Below are 27,832 nucleotides of genomic sequence, written 5' to 3' on the forward strand. Positions count from 1 at the left end.
TATTTTAGTTATAATATGCATATTTTATATGCAAATACGATATTTAATATTATAATTTCTAAATATAATTTGTAATTTTTTATAATAATATTTTCATAAATATACTGCTTTATATTAATTTATGTAATAATCAGCCAGCTTCAATAGCTGTGAGTTGATGTATTCAGTGTAAGCTCTAATGACCTCTAGTGTTGAAAATATGAAATGATGATTGATGATTTCTTTCTGTCTCAGCTGGGAACCGCATGGATGAAAATGGCTTTATCCGAATGGCACGAAATAAAAACATGTGTGGAATATCCAGCTTCGCCATTTACCCCACCATCTCCTCCGACCGCACCTGATCTTCCTGTCTGAGACACTGGAGCAGGAAAACCTTCCTGAATATGCACTGATTTTCTTTAGTTTCCATCACAGCTCAAACCCATACAAAAAGCAAAGCACAGCTTTACAAACCATTTTCAATTGATATTTGGAAAAAAAGTTGATACTGTTTTAATATTTATTTAGGGAGGGCATCTCATTCAAAAGAGCATTTGATAGGACAAAAATGTCAATACTGTGATCAATATTTTTCCAATCAAGAATATAATTAAACATCGAAATTAGAGATCCATTACATTTAATAAATTGGAAATCAACATATAAAATAAAAAAAATTAAAAGATAAATTAAAATATTTAAATGTAAAATGAAAAAATACTTTTGATATAAAAACTATTGCAATATTAAATCATAAAAATGTTATGTCTTTAATTGAAACATTGAAATTAGAGATTCAGTGTTTTATGTGGCTAATGAAGAAAAAATAGATCTTGTTTGATTAATGATTAAACGAAGCTTTTTTTTGCATTTATTTCTGACCATTCTTTCTCCATTATTATTAATGTTAAAAATATTAGAATTAAATGATACAAGGTTTCTGGAGCAAAAAAAAAAAAAGAAACTAAAAAAAAAAAAAAAAAAAAAAAAAAAAAAAAAAATTTATGCACGAAACTGTGCTTATTTGGTTACTTGGTAAAACTATTCATAAACTCATGAAAATGTCTTTATAATTTAAACACTGAAATTAGAGATTTACCATTTTTGTAAAAAGTTTAAGAAGGAAATAGTTATAATTATAATTATAATACCCATATTTTTTTATAAAGTATATATTTATATCAAATTTAAAATTTCTATAATGTATTTATTTTAATTATAATATTCATAATTTTATAAATATAATATAATATGTATTATCATTCTTATAATATTATTCATAATTATTTTTATTATAATATTCTTTTTTTTTATTGTATGTCTTTAAATAATTAAAAACATTTAAATTAGATTCGATTGTTTTATACATTTACATTACATTTCCATTTCTAGTCATTTAGCAGATGCTTTTATCCAAACTGGCTTATGTGGCTCATGAAGAACAATAAAGTTCAATTTTCTGTGTTTGTGTTGATTGCCGTAAGAGAATAAAATGAAGCTCTCAAAGTCTGATTAAAATGGGATTAAAATAAGCAGCATTATTTTTTATTGTTTGTGTTATAAAGTATTACATTTACTGACTTCTCTTTTAATACAATTGTAGTCAAAACTGCAATATAAAATGCTGCACAGCGCTTACCAGCCGCTATACAGTCCTGAGTCAGAAATTACACAAATGTCACCATCGCAGACTGGACTTGTGATTAATTCTTGTTATTAATTTTTTGTTAGTGGTGATGTGTGGTGTGTGGATCGGGTCGGACCGGGTCGCTCACATGTGTTCTGGATGGGTCTGAAGGCAGCTGATGAACTCCTTCACCTGCCGGCCCTCAAAACAGATCTGATAGACGGAGACGAACAGAGGAAACCTGCACACACATACACATACAGACGTCAGACACACAATGATGATGATGATGATGTCATGGCGATGCAGTGATGATGTCACTCAGACTCACTTGTCCACCATGTTCTTCTTCTGGAGGATCTTGTAAACCTCTGCGGACGTCTGAGGACCCTGGAGCTTCTGACCGTTCAACATCTCAGCTTCCAGCTCCACTATTGACTAATGAAAAACAGAAATTAATATCACATTCAAATAACACAAACTGGATTCAATTTCCTTAATTAGTTAATTAATTCACTAGCTTTGATGCCGAATTTTCCGGTTCGCTTGCTCATCTAGTGGCCACAGTCTACAGAAACTACATTTCATGTCATTTTCTCTAGGGGCTGTTTACATTACAATTATTTGGAAAAAATGTAAGGGTAAATAAAACAAAAATAAGTTCAGACACACACACACACATATATATAATTAAATTATATAAAATGTCTGGACAAAAAATAAAGTATATGTATGTGTATATATATATATATAGCATAATTTATTATAATATTATGCTAATTTTATAATACAATTATTGCTTAAATCTCGTAGATAAGAGGTGCTAAAAATCGTTTGTAAATCATTGTCAAAAAAGCTGCATAAATAATGATTATATTTTATTCTAATTAAATGATAAAGATGTCTGGACAAAAAAAGGAAGATGTGCAATCATAATGCTCTGGGTCATATTGACCATCAAAAAGCTTGAGTATGAGGGTTAATAACAGATGATGCACATATTAAACTGCACAGTGGTGACCTGCGTCACTGGTCAAAATAAACCATTTGGGATGCAGGTGTGGTGGGACGCTTCTTGGCCCGGCGGGCCTCGGCGCGGTTCTGCGTCCTCCGTAGCAGGTGGTGATGAGGTCGGCCACACAGCTCTCCAGGAAGGTGGCGGAGATGGCCAGTATCTTTAGAAGAGTTTGGAAAGGCCACCATCTCCATCTACCCCAGCCCGGCTCACGGCAAAGCATTAGTGTGTGTCCCAGAATCCCAGGCAGTCACAGAAACCTCATGGGGGGGGCCACACACATGCGATGTTCAGCGCACACAGACACCCACACAAACACAACCCCCCACCCATTATACAACACCGTGCGGTGGACCGACAAAAACAGGCGGGGCGGCGAGCGGAACCACCCCACACAGCACACAGGGCTGCGCACCACGTTACAACACAAGACCAGACCGACGCTACATCTAGCGGCCAACACCAATATAACACATGCTCCATCTTTTATAAAAATGTTAAGCGAGGGTGACGTGAAGTACTGCTAGCGTCTCTTTATTTAGTCCTGCCTTGGTAAAGTTTTTTTAAGAAAGACTGGTGTAACTTGTACTATTTTTGTCTTTTGGGGAAGTAACACTTGTTCTTCTATCGCTTTCATTTCAAAGTGTGAAGTATACTAGCTTCAGAATTATGACATAAAAATCATACTGAACTTGTATATCATCAATGACTTGTGTATCTCAATTACAAAACTTTTCTTCTCATAATTATAATTTTTCATTTGTGTCATAATTATGAGTTTTTTGTTATAATTATGGTCTTTTTATCTTATTTTTGTTTTGGTTGTGTATTTAGACGAATGTGTATCATTTCTTTTCTTGAACTTGCTGAATTTGGCTTTTTTATCTCCATATTTTATAAAAAAAATAAAAAAAAAATATTAGTATATATCGCATCATTTAATCTTTGTATATTATGTCTAATTAATCTCATCAAAAGTCTCATCATTTTTGACTTTATCTCAAACTGTCATCATTTGTGAATTTTTTTTTCCCTTGTCTCGTATAAAATTTGACTACCTCATAATTTTTTAAAAACGTGCTTTGCATAAGTTATGTATGGACTCATCATTCCTCCCTCAGTATTTTGACAGACCTTTTGTTTCACATTATCACTTTTCTTTTTTTTTTTTATATTTTTTCCTCATAAATCATATATTTTTGTCATAATGTTGGAGGTGACCTTTCTCTCTCATTTTTTCCCTTTCTCGTTCCCCTCATAATTTTAGTTATCCCCTCATCAGTTTGCTTTTTGTGCATATTATGACTTCCTCTCATAATTTTGATTTTACGCCATAATGTTGTAATTTTTATCTCATAATTTTCTCATAATTTTTGATGAGTCATAATTATGCATTTTTATCTCATAGTTTTTACTTTTGTCATAATTAGGAGTTCATATCTCATAATTTTAACTGTTCATCTCACTTGACTACGATTAGATTTTTTTTCTCATAATTTATATTATTTTTTACTTTTTGTCATAATTATGACTTTCATCTCAAAATTTTGATTTTATGCCATTATGACTTTTATATCATAATTTCGATTTATGCTATACTTAAGACTTTTATTTCAATTTATTTTATTTCTATTTAAATTTAATTTAAATTTTAAAATTTAAATTTAATAGTTTTGACTTTTGACATACTTAGGAATTCTTATCTCATAATTTTAACTGTTCATCTCGTAATTTTGGCTTTTTGTCATAATTGTGGCTTTTTATCTCATTATTGTGATTTTATGCCATATATTTTTGAATTTTTTATCTTATTTTTTTTTTTGTTATTTTTTGGTTTTTTTATATTATTTTTTTTTTGTTTTTTTTTTATTATTTTTGGGTTTTTTTATATTATTTTTTTATGTTTTTATCTTATTTTTGATTTTATGCCATAAATATTACTTTTGATCTCCTAATTTCGATTTAATCCCATATCTCATAAATTTGATTGTAATAATTATGCATTTTTATCTCATAGTTTTGACTTTTGTCATACTTAGGCATTCTCATCTCATAATTTTAACTGTTTGTCTCATAATTTCGAATTTTTCCTCATAATTTAGATTATCTCATAATTTTTACTTTTGTCATAATTATGATTTCATCTCATAATTTCGATTTTATGCCATAATTATGACTTTTTATCTCATAATTTTGATTGTCATAATTTGGAGTTTTCATTTCAGTTTTGACTTTTGTCATAATTTTGACTTTTATATCATAATTTTAAATGCATGTCATAATTATGATGTCTTATCTCATATTGTAATTTACCAAAGCGTCCATAGGACATAACATTAGCAATCTGAATAAGACGAAACCCCCTGATCCACAGCATCACGTGTGTATCTCAGTTACCTTCAGCGCTCCACACAGCTCCACCGTGTCGCTCTCCTTCACCACAGTGATGCGGAAGTTTGGTGTCTGCAGAAGTTCTTTGAAGATCTTGCCATTGGATTCATTAGTGGCTCCTGAAACACACACATACACAGTCATAAACACCCGAGGTCAAGTGCTCTGCAGGTTTCTCACAGGAAGGGATGTCACACACACCGATGGTGGTCTCGCAGAACTTCTCCTCGGCCACCTCGGTGGCAATGTTGGCGCCCATCAGCACACTGACCTCAATCTCCAGCTTGGACCTGATGATGTCAGAAATCAGGGGTCAGTCCATCCGACCTCATCGATACTCCTAAACACACACACACACACACACAAAGAGAATGACTAAAAATACTATGAAATAGTAAACACTGTGCAGAAAATTCATGTTTTTATTTGGACATTTAAAAAAAAAATTTTTAATAATTAAATAATTACATTTTTAAATAATAATAATCAAAAAAAGTATAATTTAAAAATAACAGCATTTTTTTAAGTAAAATTTACAAATCAGCCATGATCGAGTAGTCTTTGCTAAAAAAAAAAAATAGGGAATATACAGCTTATATTCTAAATGATGTTCTAATATTGCATTATTTATGTAGAATGAAAATTATGCATCATTTCTAGATGATATTGTCTAGTACCATGAAATTCACTATTAAAGAATATATTATTATAGAATATATATTTATTAATAGAATAAAAGAATTAAATTATTAAAGAATAAATTCACACTTTACATGAGGAGGACTGTCGATGGCTCCAGTTTTACGTGAGGTTCATCTGGTCACAGATTGTCCCTAATGAAAACCTGAGCAGGGAATGACAAAGATCAGGAAGTCGGCTCGCTTGTGGCCTCTGTGACGTCAGGAACAGCCACCTGAGGAAACAGAAGAGATCTGAACCTTGATCCCACTCTCAGCAGGGGCTCTACGGCTCTTACTGATGGAAATCAGCTCAAAGACAGTGGGTAACAGGCTTTACATGGTCTCTAGCTGGACATGAGCTGCTTTAAATCAGTGCCTCTCAACCTTCCTAAACAATGTTGAAGGGGCCCCTCATACTCCTTCATCCAGTGTTTCTGATTCACTTATGACAAGGCTCAAAAAGGTCTCAAATTCCAACTTTTTTGGTCATAATTATGATTTGATCTCATATTATGTATTTTCATCGATTTTCACATCAAATGTTTTAACACTAATTTGAATCTTTTCTAATATTTCAACATTTTGTCAATGATGACTTTATATCTGAATTATAAATTTTTATCTCCTAATCGACTTTCGATGCCATAAATATGACTTTATAATCTTAAATTTTACTTTGCATAATTTAGTTTTTTATTTTATAATTTCAAATGTTACAATCTACTGTTTCTCATATTATTTCGACTTTTTAGTCATATAACATTTGTCCTAATTATGACATTTATCTCATAATTATGACTTTTTACTGCTCATATGACTTTTTAATCTCCTATAAGTTTGTCATTTTTAATTTTATATCATAATTTTCAACTGGTTTAATCAAAATTTTTTTTTTATCACAATTTTGACTTTTTTATCCTCCTTAATTTAAAATTTTGTGAATTATGACTTTATAATGCTCATAATTATTATTATTTTTTATATCTCATAATTATGACTATATAAATTATGTGAATTTAAACTACCATTAGTATGGGACTAATCTCATAATTTCACCTTTTTGGCATAATTTCTCTTTTTTTTTTAGCTCACGATTTTCCCGCTACACTGCTTCCCTGCTTTGCTATTAGTTACAATATAACTTTGCTGCTGACTTATAAAAGACTTCATTAGTCTGGCACCTTTTATCTCTCAAAATCTTCTATCAATTGTACACTCCTACACGTTCACTTTGAGATCATTCTATGCCAGACTTGCCAGGAGTTGCCAAATTTTTAACTGGAGTTCCCTTTGGTGTGGTAGGGCTTGCAGTGCCAAAATTATGGATCTCTTTGCCACTGCATATCAGCCAGCCTGAATCCCATTTCCCTTTTAAAGATCGGATTAAAAACTCACTTGTTTACAGTAGGTTTTTAGTGAGATGATTGATTTGATTTATTATTTTGTCTGTTTTTGTAGCTTTTGTACTTTGTATTGCTGCTTGTATTTTATTGACTTTCCTTTTATGATGTTACCATGATCTTAATTGTCTTGAAAGGCGCCTTTAACATTTAAAAGTATTCATTTCAATTGGTATTAACTACTTTTTATAATATTTTGACGTTTTGAATCTTGTAATTGTGTCATAATTATGACATTTTGTATTAATCTGTATAATCAACTTTTATCACGAATTAAACATTTTTTTATCTCGTCTCATAATTTTGACCTCATCTCATAATTATTAATTTTTAATCTCATAATTATGACTTTTAATATCTCATATTTATAAGAATTATAAAGATATTTTTTGTTTCATTATTTCACCTTTTTATCACATAATTTATTGTTATAATTGGTTATGGGGGGGGAGGGGTGTTTTCATTTTTTACTGTGAATCTATTCTTTTTTGACATAGTTAATATTGTTTTTAATAAAATTAACCAATCCTGATGCATCTGGACCAGCAACCACCTAGTACTGACCCGTGTTCTGTTCCCAGCCGGTAGATCAAGCTTGAATAGTGGCTGCACCACTTATTATCCTTCAGCTGTGGACCTGGTTAATTTTAGACTGTTTTGCGTTCACGTGTGCTGACATGCTATCTTCTCCCATCCGACCTCTGCCTCACGTATTCCGTGTTTGTTTCAATTACATTGAATCATTAGTATCGTATCATGAGTTGTGTAATTCTGCAGGGCAGTCACATGTAGATGCGTCTAAAGGTGATCTGTGCAAAGTTCAGCACTTTAAATCGTGGTAAAATCCTACGGATAACCAGCTCACAATCTAACACTTTCTCAAGTACCACGCACGCGTATTACCTTCTGAATAGATCACAAATCAAGCACGTTCCAGTGAATATCTAAATTAATGTATGAAAATGCTCGGAACGTTTGTTAAATGTTCAAAAATGTTTCGTCTTGGGTAAGCGAACATTCCATTTATTCATTTTTGCTAACATTGTCGACAATGTCTACTTTCTTGAATGCTCTCTGAACACTCTAAAAAAATAGTAACAGTCAAAAATAATTGAGATGCATGTTCACTTGTTTAAGAACAAAAAAAAAAATAACAAGTCCATGAATGATGCTATAAATAAGTTTTTGCAGTGTTTCGAGAACATCATTGAGACATTTTTTATTAATGTAACTGGAAGAAACGTTTGTTCGTAACTTTTTAGAGAACCTTTCCAGAATGTTAGCCAAAAGTTGTAATATGTTTTGTGAAGAATGTTTGGCTGACGTTCCCATCTACATCTTCCATCGTGATATACAAATAGTTTCTGCAATACGTGTTGTCAAAGTTCAAAAATGTCCAGGTTTTTAATGTTTTCAAACAGTATTTTGCTGAGACCTTATAGCGAACGGCCCGCAGAGAAATTCCCTTTTATAAAATTTTCCGCAAAGACATTATGGGAAGGTTACTTCAATTAAAGATGTTCTCTGAAAATTTCTGCGAAAACATTTATTGAACGTTAAGATGAGTTTTCAAAATTAAATGCTTTTCCGAAAAAGAGTTACTTATTGACACAACTGTATAAATAAATGTTTTGTGTAACGCTTTGAGAACATTCTTAAATGTTTCTGCAAAAAAAAAAACGGATGGTGGTTTTTAAGCCGACGAACCTTTACAGAAGCGTTACTGAGCGAGATACATTCCTCCTGTTTGCTAGGGGTTACATAGCCAGGTTAAAACATCTTCGCCAATAGTAACGTCTTGCTGCGAGAAAGTATACCATCAACAAATAACCACGGTATTATGGTCTGTTTCCATCCACTGTAATACTAGGTTACACTGCAGCAAAGAGGCGCACAGCAACCTCACCATTGTATTGGGCAGGGTTTGTGTCCGGGGCAGAATATTTGACGTTCTCGTGTGCGGTGGTTGATGATCTCGGGTGATTTGCGTCAGCGCAATCATCTCCTCGTAGACCCACATCTTCACCATCGGGATCGCACCGGTTCGACGCTTCAACACTTGTGCCCGATGATCTTAGCCGATGGCAAGGAACCCCTGACCAACAGCACACCACACACACAAAACACATCAACTGACCAAGACAACAACACATTATGACAGCCACTGTGTAAAGCCGTAATATATTTCAACTAACAAAATGTTATAATTTAGAATAGTTAATTTAAAAAACTGGCATTATTTGCGATTTACCATGCTTGCATAAAATTTCTAGGTTGAATGTTGATTTAAAATAAATAGTAAATTTACATTAAATTTAGTAATTTAGCCAGATGCTTTTATCCATTGAGGACAATAGAGAGCCAATCCAAAATGCAACAAAATAAGTAGCAATGTTCCACAAGGGCATATACCAAGGTCTCGGCTAGCTTAACACCCAGCCACACGTAACCAAGGGGGTTTCGTCACATTATATAATTAAATTAAAAAGAACACATCGATAGAATAGAAAAAATAAGTTAGTGTTTGCTTAGAGGTAAGTAATCTGTTATTTATTTAAAGAGCAAACTTAATTTAAATCGGGGGCTCTGCTTGTCGTACACTATAAGCTTATCAGTAAGGGAAAAGAGCTACCGATGAGTTATAGAGCAGAAGCTGAGGCTAGATTTTTAATATGACTGAATTTATTATAGAAAGAGCTTTGTTTTTTGAGTTCAATATAATTCACAGTTTAATAAAAAAGATATATAGCCTAATTTTCCGTTTACTTTCCACCGAACCCATTGTCCAAAACACCCAAGGTATGTACCGATACTTTTATTGTATTATATATAGTATATATATATCTATATATATTATACTAATATAGATATATATATATATATATAGATATAGATATATAATATAATTCCTCTTTAGATATTCTACAAAATATATTTTACTACATATACAATTAAGGACGTTACTATTATACTTTGAAAATATAGATTTAGCCATACGGTATCTGCCCCGGTACACAAATTAAAAGACTACAAGCTAGGTTCTTAGGTCTAGAATGTGTGTGGTAGAAGCTTCAGAATCAGGTTTACTACAGTAAATATGCGTAACATGTGCAAAAAAATAACTCGTGTTCGGTAGGGATTATTCTGAAAAATTACCGCCCCGGTGGAAATTCTGAATGTTAGCAGCATCAAATAGAAAGATAAGGAAGAGTACGTGCGTAACATCCACAGGAGAATTGTTAGAGACTTCATGATACCAAACACAACAAAGTCAAGACTGACGCAAGGCGAAAATGAAACTCCGACGCGCTTGTCTGGACGCGAGCGGTAAAACTTGCAAACAGATCCATAAAGCGCGTTACTGCGTCGCGTTCACATGAGGACAGAAACTCAACCCAGTTTGCCGGAAGCCAGATAATACACCCACTTCGCCTTCCAGGCATCATGCGTTGGCCGCTCGTCTGTACTGATCAGTCAGAGACAGAGTGAAGTTTGACTTCCTGAGGGGGGGGGGTGGGGGGTCCACCTCACAAACACACACAGAGAGAGAGAGAGACACACAGAGAGAAGAGAGAGAGGAGGAGAGAGAGAGAGAGAGAGAGAGAGAGAGAGACGATAGAGAAGACACAGAGAGAGAGAGAGAGAGAGAGAGACACATAGAGAGAATGTAAGGCTGGGTTCAAAAGGTCTGGATTTTGTTTTTTTCCTACATTCCTTCTTTGTTTGAGTCGAAATCATCTGTGTTTCTAGTTCTGCTGTAATATTAAAACAAACGGAAAATGATAATGATCTTTTTAATGATTTCATGCATTATAATGATTGAATGCAGCTCGCATTAAGTGATTTAATTTAAGAATCAAAATATCCAAGATCAAAACGTACCCCATACATGCGTCTGTCCAAGAAGTACAGAAGAAGCTGAAATCAGCAACATTGTGAGGATGTCTTTATCAAAATGTGGGGTTTCCCTCTACATAACAAAATTATAATAGGATATGTGTCCATATAATAATGTCTTAAAATTATACATGTACAAATGAAACACCTTTTGCCTGAGGGTTTTGGGTCTAATATAATATACTCATCAGCTCAGTTTTGAACTACAGAAGTCAAGGAAGGTTCCTGGCATTCACATGAAAATAATTCAGGTATAATAGAATATTATCTAAGCAGTTTGTTGTTGCGTTCTGTTGCAATATTTTGGATTCTTTTAAATTTCTTATAAAGAAAAAAAAGGAAAGAATAAAGGCGGCTTGATCATCTTCTTCATTAAATAGAAAACACCAAAACATGTTCCAATATGTCAAACATCATCAAACCAAAGATCAGCTCAGAGAGCAAAGACATACACAATAATCACGTTTAAGCCCGGCGAAAGAAAGACTTCTGAAGTTCCCCTCAATAGTCTGAAAACACACTGTAAAATCTGCAAAAACTACTTACAAATCAGGTTTTCAGGTGATGTTATTAAAGTTATTAAAGCTGTGTTTTTACAGATGCACTATATTAATATCTACTTAAAGATTTTTAATCAACAAACCACCAACATTTAATGATTTGATATTAATCATAAAATTTATTTTAATCTCATTAATTCATTAATTATCTCAACATTAACAATAATTTCTGATAAAAGAATTTATGTTGTCTTACTATAATAACATAATTGACAATTATGGATCAGTTTATTAGCTCATTGATTAGTTAATAACCCCAAAGTTGGTCAGTTAACTGTAAATAGCAGTCTAGTTAATAATAAAAAAATAAACATTTCGGACATTATTGATCGATCAAAACACACTGGACAGTTAAACAGCAATAATTATTATGATAGCTCAATATTAAAATAAAAAACTTACACTGCATATCACAACTGTACACATGAAGTCCTTCATCTCATCAAACACAGAAGAGCCATAATTCATCATCATTTTATCATTCATAACCATCAATCAAAGTGCAAGTGGATGTACAGTACAGCGCTTCACACGTTACAGTATCTGAAGTTTTGAAATACAGAAAATATCTATAAAATGTTTTTGGTTTTGGACTGTCCCAAAAAATAATTCAAATCATGCAGGGTAATAATTTAACATGTCCAAAAAAGTGCAAATATAATAATAATTTTCTTAATCATAATAGTAAAATCTGTTAAATTGATGTTCAACTCTACCAACTCAAAATCTATTTTTAAATTATTAACTCATTTTATTTACATCCCCACATTTGTGCACAAACCTGTTACCATGATTTCCACCACAACAAAAAAAAAAATATATATATATATATTCTTTAAAAAAAAAAATTTTCTGCAAATATTCCAGAAGTGTCATACAAGTCCATTTCTCTAAATCAGTTAATCACATCCAAAATAAAAGTTTTTGTTTACATAAATATGTATGTTCTGTGTATATTTATTATGTATACATAAAGACACACTCATACAGTATATATTCTGAACTATATTACGTTTATAATGTTTTATATATTCATATTCTTGTATTTTATATAAATATAGTTAATATATAAACATAAACATATTTTTCTTAAATATATACATGCATGTGATGTGATTAATCGCGATTATAATTAATATTAGTGTTTTTTATTTACATGCATTTTCGTTTATTGCTAGAAAAAATATAAATCCACACAAAACATATTTAGACACTAATCCAGTAATATTAAGTAATATGAAACTCCTGAGGCTGACAAAACATTTCCATCTTCCACTGACCATTTTGTTGGAAAAAAACACATAAAACGCTACAGATTTGTGCAAAGGCCCTTGAGATTCTGTTCCACACGGACGTTAAAAACATGATTAAAATCAAACAGAGGCCTGGAGCTCAATCCTTCCTGATCAGTGAGACACCTTCTCATCATTATATTCACTGTCTGGAGTCTCCGCTTCTATACAGACACACTCAAACAGATGAACATGTTACGACTCCATCCGTTAATTTGATTGTAAATAAACACAGCTGTAAAAACTCAGCCTGCAAAGAGAGGAAGAAACGGCTGAATAAATATTAAGGCATGTATAAAATGATTCATGTGTTCTCTGGGTATGCTACACTGAAAGCTCTCTTCATGAAGAATCACACATCAGATGAGAGCCGATCGTGCGTCATGTGACTGTGTGAGGGTTCACGTGATTGCAGACAGTGAGGTCATGTGACACGCTCTCTGAACACACAGGGAAACACATGCACTGTTCTCCAAAACCTCACACGCTCCCTACATAGGGACAGCATTTCAACACTTCACACTTATGTGGATGTTCCAATAAATCCATAACCTAATACATTAACCCAAAGCAGTTTTAACGCAGGACGTTCCAATCAGTGTTACTTTAGTATCATTTCACATACCATTTATTGTTTATATTAATATGTTTTATGTCGTTTTTTTATTAATATTTTATTACATTTTAAAATTTTATTAATTTTTGTATTTTAATTTCATTTTAATTGTAGTCAAGTTTTGGGAATTTTACTGTGTGTTTTTGTCTTTTTTTACATGTCCATATTCATTTTTATTTCAGTTTTAGTTTTAGTTATTTTAGTCAATTTAAACTAAATGAAAATGTTTCCTTGGGAATTAAAAAAAAAAAATTATATATATATATATATGTGTGTGTGTGTTGTGTGTGTGTGTGTATATATATATATATATATATATATATATATAATATATGTGTGTGTGTGTGGTGTGTGTGTGTGTGTGTGTATATATATATATATATGTGTGTGTGTGTGGTGTTGTGTGTGTATCTATATATATATATATGGTTTGTGTGTGTGTGTGTGTGTGTATATAAATAATTGTGTTGTGTGTGTGTGTGTGTGTGTATATATATATATAGAGCTATATATATGTGTGTGTGTGTGTGTGTGTATATATATATAATATATATATATAAATATATATATATATATATATGTGTGTGTGTGTGTGTGTGTGTGTGTATATATATATATATATATATATATGTGTGTGTGTGTGTGTGTGTGTGTGTGTATATAATATCATATATATATATATGATATATATTTTATAGATAGTTGTTGTTAACTAAAATATATCTAAAATAAAATAAAGCTGAAATAAAATATACATTTTAGATGAGAAACTAAAAAAAAAAAAAATAAAAAAAAAAAAAACGAGAGAGAAATGTTGCCTTGGCAAATAACTAAAATTAAATGAAGATGAAGTACTAAAAATAATATAAAATTCAATTTAAGATTTAACACAATCAGATCAGTGTTGTTATTGTTAATTAAAACTATTGTTGTCAATTGAAATTAAATCAATTAAAATATATATATATCAAAATAGAATAAAATAAAAAATTTAGATGAAAATCTAAAATATTTATGAAAAATTTCATTGGCAACTAACTGTAATTAAATAAGCTGAAGATGAAGTAGTTTAAAATGACTAAAACTAAAAATATTTAAAAGCCAAAAATGTAATAAAAGAACTTCATTTTAAAGCGACTGAATCTATAAATGTAAGAAAGCTGTCTGTTTGATGTGTTTAGCTGCAGTTAACGGCGTGATGCTGCTGCTGTCTCTGTAGTGAGTGTGGAGTGTTCTCTCAGGATCTGTTGAAGGCCGCCAGCACGGTCCAGATCATCTCCTCGGCGGGGGTCGTGACCTTTGCAACTCTCCAGGTCGGGGGTCGGCCTCCAGCAGGCTGCGTGAGCGCTCTCGTGAGCTGGCCGTGTCGTAGCGCTCATCACTCAGTGAGCTCAGTGCGCTCTCCAGCACGTCTGCGGCGTGCGCTAGCAGGATCAGCGCTAGCATGCGGCGGCTCATGCGGCGCCAGTCGTTGGTCCAGCGCTCCAGCAGACCGTCCTGCAGACGCTGCACCAGACGCTGCTTCTCGCTGCTGTCCGTCAGCGGGTGTGTGGTCATGCTCAAACAGCAGAAAAAGTTCTGCATTCTCCGTGCTCAGGACGCCCTTCTCCACCAGACTCTTGGCCAGACGCTCGCGCACGTTACGCATCTGGAAGTGCAGCTTTAAGGGGTTCCACGTCTCACCTGAAAACAACCGGAGAAACCCCTCAAATAATGAACTTTCTTGTTTACTAGTACAATATCTAACCATCCTTAAATATTTGTCCCCCTGGATCACAAAACCAACTTTTAAACTGAGGTTTCTACATCATCATCAGCTGAATAAATAATCTCTCCATTGATGTATGGTTTGTTAGGAGGACAATATTTGTCTGAGATACAACTATTTGAAAATCTGGAATCTGAGGGTGCAAAAAAATCTAAATATTGAGAAAATCATCTTTAAAGTTGTTCAAATGAAGTTTTTAACAATGCATATTGCTAATCAAAAATTAAGTTTTGATATATTTACGGTAGGAAATTTACAAAATATCTTCATGGAACATGATATTTATTTATTTTCCTGATGATTTTTGTCATAAAAGAGAAATGTATAATTGTGATCCATACAATGTATTGTTGTCTATTGCTACAAAATACACCTGTGCTTACTGATGACTGCTTCTGTGCTGCAGGGACACATACATAGATATATACTAAAATGTTTGAAACTACAATTTAGATCGATGTTGTTATTGTTTACTAAAACCAAAACCATTCAAAACAGCTGTTAATTGGAAAAAGAAAAGAAAACAAAAGAATAGAGTAAGATAAAATATAATAACATTTTTAAAAATGACACTTATAAAACTGAAAAAAAGAAAAGTTAAAGTACTAAGATTACTAAAACTAAAAATGTAATAAACAAAAAAAGCCAGGAATATATTTGTTTAAAAACAAAAATTAATAAAAATGACAGAAACTGAAACTATAAAGCTAATTAAAATTATTAATAAGTACAATAATAGTATATATATATATATAGAAAAAAACACTGAATTAAATATCCTGATATATATTTTTTATTTGTCATTTAAAAAATCTTGCATACGAGGATGAAATCAAGATACATTTACTACATAATTGTATATATAAACCTAATTATATAAATAAAACTACAAGTATATGCTTACAACAAAAAGTAATATCTGAATATCTAATAACTGAATTCAAACTTATTTTAGTATGATAGAAAATAGTTTTTATCAATTACATTTCATAATTTTCATTTTAATTTTCGTTAAAGTTTTAGTAATTTAGTTGTTTTTGCCATTTTTGTTTGTTGTTTTAATAAATATGTCGATGTAGTATTCACTCATTTTTATTTCAGTTCTATTTTTGTATACGTTTTTTATATGTTCTATTATTTCAGTTAGTATTTATGTTCTTTCAAATTTCTTTTATGGTTTTAGTTTTAGTTAACTACAATAACCCTGAATCAAATCACTTGTCTTCCATCAAGTGTGTGTGTGTGTGTATGAGTGCGTGTGAGTGTTTGTTTGTGTGCATGCGTGTGTGTGTTGTGAGTGTGCATGCGTGTATGTGTGTGTGTGTGTGTGTGTGTGTGAATGTGCATGCATATGTGTGTGTGTAAGTGTGTGTGTGTGAGTGCAAGCGTGGCGTGTGTGTGTGTTTGTGTGTGTGGAGTGTGTGTGTGTGTTTTTGTGTGTGTGTGTGTGTGTGTGCAAGCGTGCGTGTGTGTGTGTGTGTGTGTGTGTGTGTGTGTGTGAGTGTGTGTGTGTGTGAGTGTGCAATGCGTATGTGTGTGTGTGAGGTGTGTGTGTGTGTTCGTGTGTGTGTGTGAGAGAGAGAGTGTGTGTGTGTGTGTGCGTGCAAGCGGTGTGTGTGTGAGTGTGTGTGAGTGTTTGTTTGTGTGCATGCGTGTGTGTGTGTTGTGAGTGTGCGCATGCGTGTGTGTGTGTGTGTGTGTGACTGTGCATGCATATGTGTGTGTGTAAGTGTGTGTGTGTGTGCGTGTGTGTGTATGAGTGCGTGTGAGTGTTTGTTTGTGTGCATGCGTGTGTGTGTTGTGAGTGTGCATGCGTGTGTGTGTGTGTGTGTGTGTGCTTGTGTGTGCTGTGCATGCATATGTGTTGTGTGTTAAGTGTGTGTGTTGTGCGTGCAAGCGTGCGTGTGTGTGTGTTTGTGTGTGTGTGAGTGTGTGTGTTTTTGTGTGTGTGTGTGTGTGTGTGTGCAACCGTGCGTGTGGTGTGTGTGTGTGTGTGTGTGTGTGTTGGTGTGTGTGTGTGCGTGTGTGTGAGTGTGAATGCGTATGTGTGTGTGTGAGTGTGTGTGTGTGTGTGTGTGTGTGCGTGCAAGCGTGCGTGTGTGTGTGTGAGTGTTTGTGTGTGTGTGAGGTGTGGTGTGAGTGTGCATGCGTATGTGTGTGTGTGAGTGTGCGTGTGTGGGTGCGTGCAAGCGTGCGTGTGTGTGTGTGAGTGTTTGTGTGTGTGAGTGTGTGTGTGAGTTTGTGTGTGTGTGAGTGTGTGTGTGTGTGTGCAAGCGTGCGTGTGTGTGTGAGTGTGTGTGTGTGTGAGTGTGTGTGGTGTGTGAGTGTGTATGCGTGTGTGTGTGTGTGTGTGTGTGTGTGTGTGTGCGTGCAAGCGTGCGTGTGTGTGTGAGTGTTTGTGTGTGTGTGAGTGTGTGTGAGTGTGTGTGTGAGTGTGCATGCGTATGTGTGAGTGTGTGTGTGTGTGCGTGCAAGTGTGTGTGTGTGTGTGTGTGTGAGTGTATGTGTGAGTGTGTGAGTGTGAGTGAGTGTTTGTGTGTATGTGTGTGTGAGAGTGTGTGTGTGTGTGTGTGTGTGTGTGTGTGTGTGTGTGTTACCTGTGAGCAGCTCGATCCAGCTGGCTGCATCCTCTGGTGGTTCAGTGTTCTTGATGTGCTTCAGCGCTTCATCCAGAAGCACGTCACCAGTGGGAGCAGAGGACTTCACCAACACCTGAAGATTGAAAACAATAAGCGGATTGTTCATTTATAATGGGCTTTGATATAGTGACTTCACGTTTGAAACAGACCAATACGACTTTCCCCCAACTATTTTAAAGGGGTACAATGCTGTTTCATGCACTCAGAGTTGTTTATGCTAAGCATGGACAAAGTTTCAAAAAACAATTTGGACATATGAAAGAGTATTTCTGTGGCAAAAATCTTACTTCCGGGTTCGTACAAGTTTCGGAGAGTTTTTTCGATCATGGAGTTTTATAAACAAGGCCCAGTTCGACGCTGGATTTGCACATGGTTTGATAATGAAGATGGAGCGGTCCCAGCTATAAAAGATCCCGGTCGTGATTCAGAACTGCAGACGGTAAGTGAAACTGCATCAAATGATCTGATTTGGTTGCCATTTGGTGCTCAAGTGCTCGTCACTCTTTAGCTCCGCCCACAGCACCTCTAGGAGCTTGGGCTTTATCCGGAGAGAATCATAAAGCTGTATCTTTCTTTTATAAATATGATAAAACTGAAGACTTTTGGAGATATGAAATATCCAGTACTACTCTATAGGTACTCAAGAGTAACATGAGATTGAGTGAAACTGTGTGTGTAAACTCCCTTTAAGCTCAGAATGAGTTATATTGTCTTGACAGGGTTGTGTCAGATCCGCCCGAGTCTATTATGCACTTTAGTCTGGTTCAACTCGTTATTTAACTCCATCATCAGCTATTTAAACATCAACTGAACTACTTTAGTTCTTAACAAGACTGTTGAACAGAGATGTGCTGTTACTTTATCAAGCGGTTTAGATAAATCCAGACATTCTGAAAGAGAAATGTGACATTTCCATCTCATCATCTCAATGTGTAATGCAAATGAGCTCTGATTGTTCCAGCAGCAGTGAAACACTAATGACAGACTAACACATACGGTCTGGCTAGTTTGGTTTCATCGACTGTATAGTCACTCACACAATAAAATGAAGATGCTTCACACACCCTGCTGTTTGCCACAAGAGATCGGGTGTGTTTAACTTAACTTAAGCACAGGATCATTTGCATTTGTGTTGCCTGGTGTTCCGGAACTACTAAAACTCAAACAACAGACTGGAGATACACTTACACTGCCAGCCAAGACTTGGGAATAGCTCAGATATATAATGTTTCTGAAAGAAGTCTCTTCTGCATTTATTTGATCCAAAATACAGTAAATTTTTTTTAAATATTATTCCAATCTTAAAAAAGTTGTTTAAAAAAAAAATATCTGTTAAACTGTAATTTATTTCTGTGATGTGCGGCTGTATTTTCAGCATCATTACTCCAGTCTTCAGTGTGATGATTAATTTTCGCATCATTAACACTGTGTGTTTCCTGTTTATCTCTGTTTTAGGCTGCTGTGAATCAGTGTGTATTGTATAAGCCGCTATAGAAACACGCGTGACTCGTCTTCACCTTGCGGGTCCAGTAGTTTCCTCTTGCGTGAGCTCTGCGGTTCGAGCTGAATGCGTCCTCTCAGCGCCAACTCCACCAGAATGCAGCCGCGCAGGCCTGACGAGATGCTGTCGTTCCAGACACGACGTGTAGCCCTGCGTTCACATCAAACACAAGTCATCACCAGATATTACACTAAACGAGAAATGAGAAATGAGTGCTATATTCAAATGCGATCTAGAGATTTTCATGCAAGGTTGGAGATTAAGTGTTCTGCACCCTTTCTTTTTCTCTGGCGTTCAGTTTAAGCAACTTTTTAACCAAGCAAATAAAGAAAAAAATTGCAAATTGCGCACAAATCACAATGTCACTAATGTTTGTTAAAGTTGTTAATGATCTGCTGATGTCAGCCGATTCTGGACTTTTATCTCTACTTATTCTACTCGATTTAACCACGGCCCTTTGATAAAAATTCTCATCAAGTTCTCATCAGATAGACTACTCTCTACAGGTATATAACTGGTGCCCCTCTTAGCTAGTTCAGATCTTATCTCTCTGGGCGCACTCAATTTGTTCAACTTCAACCTACGTTTCAGCTGTTACAGCTGGTGTTCCTCAAGGCTCTGTTTTGGGCCCTCTTTTATTAATTAATTAATTAATTAATTACTGCCCCTTGGTTACATTTTTAGGAAATATGGCATCAGTTTTCATTGCTATGCTGACGATACCCAGCTTTATTTGTCTTCTAAGCCAAATTCTACCCTTCTTTCTTCCTCTCTTTTGAGTTGCTTAGAATAGATTAAATCCTGGTTTTCGCATAACTTTCTCACTTTTAAAGTTCTTCATAATTTTGCACCACCATATCTCTCTGATTTGCTTCATATTTACATCCTGAAGTGTACTCTCAGATCTTCTTCATCTGGTTCCTTGTTGTACCTTCTCTGTTCGTTTAGCTACTATGGGGGTCTAGGGCATTTAGTTCTGCTGCTCCTAATCTCTGGAATTCTCTTCCACAATCTATACGAGACAGTGACTGTCTGACTACTTTTGAATCATGTCTTAAAACTCAATTTTAAATTATTTAATGTCAATAGTTGTTGTTTGTTGTATTGTTGTGCTGATTTTATGAGTATCACTCAACTGTACCGTGTCCTTGAGTGCTCTGAAAGGCGCCTTTAAATAAAATTTATTATTTATTTTATTATTATTCCAAATCATAATGTTACAGTCAGAGCTGGGTGGTAACTGATTTCATGTGATCTGGATTACGTAATCAGATTTTAAAAAATTGGTAACTCTTTATTTTAAGGTACATGTTACATGTACGTTTTGTAATGTACTATTTATAATAACAATAAATTATGTATAATTGCATGCAAGTAACCCTAAACCAAACCCTAATCTTAACCCTAATCATATAGTAAGCACATGTAGTTAATTAATATTACTCAGTACTTAAATGTATAATTACAGTGTAACAAGAACACCTTAAAATAAAGTGTAACCCAAAAGTACTTGTAATTAAATTAAATTACATTTTAAAATAGTCATAATCAGATTACAGTTTCTTTTTATGGATTACACAATTACATATTATTTACACAATAGCAATAATTTTTTTTTATAATTTATTGTTTCTCCCTAATTCCTCTTTTAAATTTTCCTTTCTAAAATAGCCTGCTGCCTATATACACTCAGAAAGTCTCCAGTTTTGTGGGCGTTCACACAGAGATCAGTCATTAGTCAGATGTCTACACAGCATTTGAGCACTGGATTTACAAAAATCATTTCAGCTTTAGGAAGTGTTTCAAAACATTGCTTCAAATACTGATGAACACATTCATTTTTATTTGAATTATCACTCAGTCAGTTATTTTACCACGCATTACTTTGGAAGGCTTTTGTATTTGAAAACACATTCAAATGCACAAATTACTTTCTCATTCAACATCTAAAGCTTGAGTTGCAACCATGCTGATGTCTCAATGCAAACCAGCTCTGACCTCAAACAAGCAGTTTATGCAGGGAAGAATAAAAACCATGTTGTTATTTGAGCAATAAAGTGGTCGCTTCTGTAAATAATTAAACAACAGAGTGAAGTCAGATGAGCTGAACTCAGAAAAACTGAAGGATTACTTGATGTTCCAACTGAACTTTAGATGGTAAATTAATGCATGGACAAGAAAAAAACTTTTTTTGCAGTGTTGTTTGGTAATGCTGTTTTTTTATGTTTCATGGGTTCATTCCATAGGTGTGTAATGGGTTTCTACTGTACAAACTGTATATTCTATCGCCTTACCCTAAACCTGCCCTCACACTCAACTACAGGCATTTTTACATTTGAATAAAACATTGTTTAATATGTTTTTTAACGCTATTTTAATTCTGACAACTAAGGAAATGTCCTCATTTAACATGTTTATATTGTAAATAACCCATGCCATTACAAATCTGTGTCCTCATAAATCACCTAAACATGCACACACACACACACATATAGACACACATACATAGGCGCAAACACACACACACACACACACACACACACTCACACACACACACAAAAATAGACACATACACACACTCTCACACACACACACACACAGTCACACACACACACACACATATATATATACGCAAATAAAAAGACGGATACTAGTTTAATATTCACCAAGTTATGAGGAAGTTTGCTGAGAGACTTTACACAAGAACAAATGCAGGAGGACACACCTGCAGAATTCACAAGTCTGAACACACTCCTGCGATTTTCATCAAACAACTCATACCAGCCGACCCATCTACTGTATACAGACATGTATCTGAGTATCTCTCCAACTGATTATCTAACTGTTAGAGTATATCTGTATAGCATACACATAGGGACTTCATCCAATAAAGCGTGTGCATCTGCTGGACTTCATTCTTATGTGTGGAGATATTTGGTTTTATTGAAAAACAGAAACATCTATATCTATCTCTCTATCTATCTATCTATCTATCTATCTGCTTGGTGACATACTCTCTGTACTTTCCATTTGCAAACCATTTGTTTTATCAGCAATCGAGTCACTGTTAAACTTAAAACACTTACCGATGTGGTGTGCATGATGGAGCACAATCATGAAAATATTGGCAGAGTCAGATGCAAAAGCCTCTAAGTGCCATTAGAAATGTTTTCTTCTAAATTGACATTTTTATTAGGCTCCTACAGTATGTGTAGCTTCAGTAATTTCACTTTAATGGCAATGAATAGGTTCTTTTGCATATGAACTCTTCATTTATATTTTTGGCACACAATGTAGAGCATACAACCTATACATTTTTTAAATATTTGTTCTTTAACAAATTAACCCGGCATGTAACATAGCTAGCCTATTCTAGTTCAAATGTTATGTGCTAGATTCACTACTGAACTTTTCACCTGTGTTTAACTAATCAGCAGTAAACCGGTTAACTCACCTAAATATGTTTGTGGATTTGTGTTAGATGTTACCTATTTGTAAACATCATGCTTTTTTGGCTTATTCAGTTGATTGTTTCGAAGAGCTCCAATTGGATTGAGTATCGTGAATCATTTGCAGACTTCCACACTCTGCTTGTCTCTCTTGATCTCAAGAGAGTGATAAATACTGCTACTCACGAATCAGGCAACCAACTGGACCTTATTCACACACGACACTTGCTCCACTGATCATGTACTGGTTACTCCACTGCACACCTCAGATCATTCCTCCTCACTCTTAACCTCAACATGGTTCCTGACACATCACTTACCTCTCCACGTGTCATCTGTCGACGACCTACTCGCACTCACTGCACCTAGTCTCCGACCCTCCCGGCTATCTGCTATGGTTTCATCTTGGCTTCCTCCCCTGAACACTTATCATCTCTTGATTTTACCAGTGCTACTAATACTTCCTGCTCCACTCTGCATTTTCCTCGCTCCTTTGTCCTCCTCCTCCCCCTCCTTCATCAACTCTAACAGCTGACAACTTTGCCACATTCTTCATTAATGAAATTAAAACCATCAGGGCACAATTCTCCACACCCACAAACTGTCAAGCACATCTCACCAGCAAAACATACACTCATTCACATCATTAACATATCCCTCCACACTGGTGTTTTTCCCTCATCATTAGACAGGCTCGTATAACTTAACAAAACACACCCTTAATCCAAACTCTTTTAGAGAACTAAAGACCGGTTTCCCTTCTTCCTTTCATTGCAAAAACACTCAAACAAGCTGTGTTCAACCAAGTCTCTGCCTTTCTCACACAGAACAACCTCCTTGACAGCAACCAGGTCTGGCTTCAGAAGTGGACATTCAGTCGAGACTGCCTTGCTCTCAGTTGTTGAAGCCCTAAGACTGGCAAGAGCAGAATCCAAATCGCAATACTTATCTTGCTTGATCTGTCCGCTGCTTTTGACACGGTTAACCACCAGATCCTCCTGTCAACCCTATGACAAAGGGCATCTCAGGAACCGCACTCCAGTGGTTTGAGTCTTACCTATCAGATAGGTCCCTTCAGGGTATCTTGGAGAGGTGAGGTGTTCCAAGTCGCAACATCTAACTACTGGGGTGCCTCAGGGCTCGGTTCTAAGACCCACTTCTCTTCTCGGTCTACATGGCATCATTAGGTTCTGTCATTCAGAAACATGGCTTTCATACCACTGCTATGCTGATGACACTCAACTCTACCTCTCATTCCATCCTGATGATCCATCGGTAGCTGCTCGCATCTCAGCTTGTCTAACAAACATTTCTCTCCGGATGAAGGACCATCACCTTCAACTCAACCTCGCCAAGACAGAACTGCTTGTGGTTCCAGCAAACCCATCGTTTCATCACAATTTCACCATCCAGTCAGGCACATCAACCATAACTCCTTCAAAAACAGCCAGAAACCTTGGCGTTATGATTGATGATCACATTAAGCTTACCTCCACCCAATACCGAACCAAACCAAAACCGTGACCCCAAAATGGCCAATACGAACTGAACCGTGAGAAACTTGAACCATTACACCCCACTGTCTGTCTAGCTGCATTTTATAATCAGTATTTACTATTAGAAACTACACAAACTGTACACGTATATAACATATCTGTACATTCATTAAAACAATTTTATGTTTCTTCTCTATATTTCTACTGTATATAGTGCATTATATAATTTTCATTTTTTTCTGATATTAGTGTTATATTCCTATGCATGTCTCCACTATCATGTATGTTTTGCACTATGTCTGGTATTTTCTTCTGCACTAGAAGCTCGAGTCAAATTCTTTGTTTTTGGTAAACATACTTAGAATAAAGCTCTTTCTGACATTTGAATTGTTTTAAAATGCAAAGCTCATTTTTTTTTGCAGTGTCTTTCATCGTGTGTGAATCTCCATTCTCTCTTGTGTGGTTTTACTGTGATCTCTGGTCAAACAGATAATAAAAGATAAAGAGATCTGAAACGCTTGTAACCGGTCGGTGAACCTGATCTTAGCAAAGAATAACACAAGTAGCACTTTTCACCGTTTTCACCGCATGAGCTCCTGGACTGAAAGACTACCTGACCAGTCTTACCAGACGAGTGTGTGTGTGTGTGTGAGAGTGTGTGAGAGTGAAACCTCTTTATCTTTGAGCCCCAGCAGCAGGATCTCCTCCATCAGAGTGAGTCTCAGTGATTTGGAGTCGGTGTCCTGTTCCTCATCCGTGCCGTCTGTTTTCTCCTCCTTCTCCTCAGCGTTACTCCATCGCTCCGCTGGAGCCTCAGAGCGCCGGTTCCTCTTGGTCAGTGTGGTCATTCCTCCCTGCTAATAAAACCTCCCTCAACATCCACATCATGTTTACCAACCACATCACCCAGAAATCACTCCTTAGGAGTCACATTTACCCTCTAAAAGCACATTAAGCATTACAGGTCCAAAGAGATCCAGAAACACTCAAGCAGCTGGAAAACCTTATTTGTTTCTCTACATTTGTATCAGGGTATCTATAACGAAATTAATAAAGAAAATTCCCCAAAAAGCATTCCAACTCACCACATCTGCCAGTTTATAAATTAATAATGACGTCCAATGTGAGATGTTTGTCTGTTGAACTGTGTTCACTTCCCTGTACGGTAGAAGCGCAGCACTGCACCTGTGGACACGCCCCATCACCGCTCAACCAATCAGGATACACTCAAACGTCTCTCCTCCAATCAGAACTGTCGACGCGGGGACTGAACGTGCGCACCTGTTCTGTTCACTGACGTCATAAGGATCCAGGATCCACAAACCGGAGACTTCATAAATTCCTGAAATCTAACCTAATAAACCTGACCTGACGTTTATCACCAAACAGTCTGTTTGATTATGTCTTTAACTGATTTTTCTGAACATTTCTGCCGTGTGCACATAAACTGACAGTCACCACTGATCAGCTACTACTAAATATTGTAGAAACTTAATTTTCTTTTTTTTTTTTTTTTTTTTTTTTGTATCGTAAAAAGCGCTATACAAATAAACTTGAATTGAATTGAATTATTTAGTTTAAATAATCCATTTTAGTAGATTTATTTAATTTTAAAATAATTTCATATGATTAAGTGAGTTCCTATAACTAAAATAAATCGTACACGATCCTGTCATAAATTCTGTACATTTCCCTCAATATATATTATTATATATATATATATATACCATTATATATATATATATATATTATATATATATTATATATATATATATATATATATATATATATATATATATATATGTATATATATATATATATATATATCTTATATATAATATATATATCTATATATATATATCTTCTATATATATATTACTTATATACATATATATCTATCGATATATATATATATATATATATATATATACGTATATATATATATATATATATATAGTATTAATAGTTAAACTCTAAACACGTAGATATGTTTTGGAATCTGGTGTGTGTTGTATGCACAAGCGTCACGTGTGTTTTGATAAAACGAATGAGAAGCGCTCGTTCTGTTGACTGAACAGCGCCATCACGCGGCGGTCAGCAGGTGAAACGCGTTTACATTTATGCCAAATCATCTTATACACAGACCTGGTATTGAGTTGATTATATTTCTTCAGCTTTAACTTTCTGATCCGTGGTCACACCGTACAGTGAAATGGCTTTAACTATCATTTATAAGTCTTTAAACCATTGCGTAATCACACCGCGCTCTCATTGGCCACTTACACTCTGAGCCCCGCCCATTGCCGCTTACGTCAGATGCGTCATTAGCCATTTTGGTGTTGAGGGAATATTGCTGCAATAAATCTCCAATAATCGCGCCTGCTGCGTTAAAAACGCGTTGTTGTTGACGGAGGACCGGTTTTATTTCCAGTGTTTGTGTCGCGGGAATCATGTCGGAGAATCCGGACACGGACAGCCTGGAGCTGGAGTCTGAAGAGGAGAAGCAGGTAGCGATCAATGAGTTGATACAAACACAAACCCCGCACGCGAATTTTGATGATAAACGGGCCGTTCTGAAACGCAGCCGTGATTTTAGCCGGTATATGCGTGATGTTAATACATGAACAGAAAGAAATCGTGACTTAGCTGGGCCTGAGTGTAAATAGCGGAGGACACGCCCACGCCGCGCGGAAATCCTCGCTCTGATTGGTTGAGCCGTCGATCAGTCACATAGATAGCGCATTCCTATTGGTTGGTGTTGTTGTTATGCCGCAGCGTGTTATATTCTGAACTCGTTTGTTTTCATTGACAGAAGTGTTTCTAACAAATAAACACATTACACATATATTATGTAAACAAAAACGTTTATTTTGGTTGCAATTGATCGTTTTGACAGCACTAATGAAAACAGTATAATATATAGTAATAATAAAGAGTTATATATTATTTAAATAAATGATATAAACAATATCTAATATCCAATAAAATAAAAAGAAAAACAGAGGTTTAGATTGCATCACTGTTAATACAAACAGGTCCTGAACTGATGATTAAATGTGTGTGTGTTCGCAGGATTCTCCAGACAAAGCACTGTAACGTGTTACTGTCTGAAGAGGCCAAACTGAAGGGAAATATCCGAAGTGGGCCCGGAAAACGGCGGCTCGGACTTTCTGAGAAGAGACTCACGAAAGGGAGTGAGTTTAGTGTCTCTCTGTTCAGGACTCGCACCAGTAGCTTGGATTCCAGGCTGTTAATGTAAACATACCGACCACAAATCACTGTCCATATCTCTCTTGCGTTCCAGCAAAAATACTTTGACTCTGGTGATTATCAACATGGCGAAAGGCCAAGATGAAGAGCAAGCACGTGGTGTGACGGCCGGAGGCGGATCAGAACCTGGTGACAGGAGACCATATCCCCCCACCGCATGGACCTTCCCTCAGAGGAAAGCCACGCCGTCGCCGCCAGCAAACTGGCCGGATAGACCCCACAACCAAACACACACACACACACAGAGAG

The 27,832-nt window shown here is 35.3% G+C and overlaps 1 protein-coding gene and 2 pseudogenes across 1 annotated transcript in view; 2 read left to right on the forward strand and 1 right to left on the reverse strand.

Annotated features, from left to right (window-relative positions):
- Positions 1-27,832, forward strand: part of LOC109045202 (solute carrier family 39 member 4) — a 668,471-nt gene that overhangs the window by 572,406 nt on the left and 68,233 nt on the right. The gene's annotated exons all lie outside the window — the stretch shown is intronic.
- On the reverse strand, positions 14,566-18,300 carry LOC122140809 (annotated as a pseudogene).
- Positions 26,319-27,797, forward strand: LOC122140811 (annotated as a pseudogene).

This window comes from Cyprinus carpio, chromosome B19 (assembly GCF_018340385.1).
Source record: "Cyprinus carpio isolate SPL01 chromosome B19, ASM1834038v1, whole genome shotgun sequence".
In the NCBI taxonomy this organism is placed as follows: domain Eukaryota; kingdom Metazoa; phylum Chordata; class Actinopteri; order Cypriniformes; family Cyprinidae; genus Cyprinus; species Cyprinus carpio.